Genomic DNA, 2199 nt, shown 5'->3' with positions numbered 1-2199 from the left:
ATTATCATTTTCTTAAATAGAACATGATGCCAATTCATGATTAAAAGATGCTAATTCCCCACTAGTTAACTCTGTGGCTTATCGACTAATACCCATGCATCATTATCACCAAACAATTCAAAGTCAATAGGATCATAGTTGCGACCCTTGAAATAAAACCTATATTTAGTATTTGTTAGTTTGAAAATTAAATAATAAAAAATAAATAAAAAAAATTGGATATCATTCATAATAAAATTATCTTTATTGTAGTCTCAAATTGTAGTGCACAAATACTAGATCATTAAGTTTTTGGTACTTTAACCTATTTTTCTTTTTAGAATGAATATGTTCAAAGATGCTCCAATTTCTCTCGCATCCGAACGCACTACAAGTTTGGCTTAAAACATGAATAGCTAACTTTTGCAAATTAGGTGCACAACTTTCATATATGACCCACCATTCATCCAGATATAAAATATTATATTTGTTAAAATAGAATGCAATTGAAAAAACTTTATATCAATGAAAGCATAAAGACATAACTAAGGAACAAGCTTATCTGGAGCTAGCGACTTCGATCATGTATAGCCGATGAGCGTCCAAAGTCATTCTCTGCATTTCTAAATAATCTCATCTCATTAGTTAAGTTACCCTGCAAGGTCGGATTACTAAATGAATACCTCTCTATAATATCTAAGAGTCTAGAAATACTACGAGGATGTTTATTCATAAATTCTAATCATATTGGAAATAAGGATTCAACCAAAATCTAGCTGCATGAAGATTTTGATATAACTGCAAATCCCACTGAGAATCAATTATCCTCAAATAAGATTCAACTACAGTCTTTCTCCTTCTAAATCTTTTGATTATTTCATCTCTAGTTTGATGCATAGCATGATACAAGTAGTCCATTGAAAGTCTATCATCACTATCAACAATCCTTAAAACTCGATTTAAAGGCTCTATTAGTTTAACAATGGTTGCACATTCATTCCAAAAAAAAAAAATTAAGCACATCATCAGCGAGCTTTTTTTCTTTACTATTCTTAGCATAAGTTGAAGTTGTCCACTCTCTAGAAGTCACCATTGCTCTTAATATATTTTGTGGTCCAAAATGCTTTGTAAAGCAATAAATTGGTAGCAAAATATATGGGTGCTGGACAAATAATCTCCTTTCTATTAGTAAATTTTCTCATCAAATACAAAGGATAACAATGATTATAACATATTTTGTGATATTTGCAGCATGGGCTACTGTGTTCTTAACTGAAACTAACTTATCGATGTCTTGCATAACGAGATTAAGACAATGAGTAGCACAAAGTGACCAAAAAAGAGTAGAAAAATCTTGCTCCAACTTCTTACCGGCAGCAATATAATTTATAGCATTATCAGTCACTATATGAACCATATTTTCAGAACCAACGGATATGATAATTTCTTTGAATAACTTGTGTAACATATTAGCCGTCTTTGAAGTATCTGAAGCATCCATGCTCTTCAAAAATATGATCCCTCTAGGATAATAAACTAAAAAATAAATCAAAGTTCTCCTACACTGATCTGTCCATCCATCAGCCATGATTGTACATCCTGTTTTCTTCCATGTGGCACGAAAGCTTTCAATATAACTTTTTACCTCATCAACATTCCTGGTTAATAAATAACCCATGAACAGAATGAAAATTTGAAGCTTTGTAATCAGGCCCCATATTATCTATGGCATCTATCATGCACTGATAATACTTAGAGTTGACAGCATTAAATGGCACACATGCATCTATCTTCCATTTTGCCATTGCAAGATCACAACTTTCAACTGCTTCTTTGTTTTGCAATAAGCTTTTAATAGTTGGTTGAACACCAGAAGTTGTTCTTAGCATGAATAATTTTCAAATGTTCCTAATTATTTTTCTTTTTCACCTTCTATATTTTTACTTTTTGCATTATCTGTAGACTTGTTTAATGAGTGAAGAATTTCTTGTATGTCATCATCTTCACGCAATTGCCTATAATATACTTGTTCTCATGTTCCTTATGCCTTGCACCAAAGAGATTGTAATCTTTATCCATTATCTTTGCTTTTTTCTTCTTCTCACCAATAGCTTGAATATTTTATATCATTTAATGGTGAATATCTGCCGGCACCTTGTAGCATAATTCTACTTCTCCTTTTACTCTTGTAAGATGTTGTTTGAGGTGATTGATCCCACC

The sequence above is a fragment of the Elaeis guineensis genome, chromosome 1 (genome assembly GCF_000442705.2).
Source record: "Elaeis guineensis isolate ETL-2024a chromosome 1, EG11, whole genome shotgun sequence".
Taxonomy (NCBI): Eukaryota; Viridiplantae; Streptophyta; class Magnoliopsida; order Arecales; family Arecaceae; genus Elaeis; species Elaeis guineensis.
Note: the sequence above shows the minus strand (reverse complement) of the source record.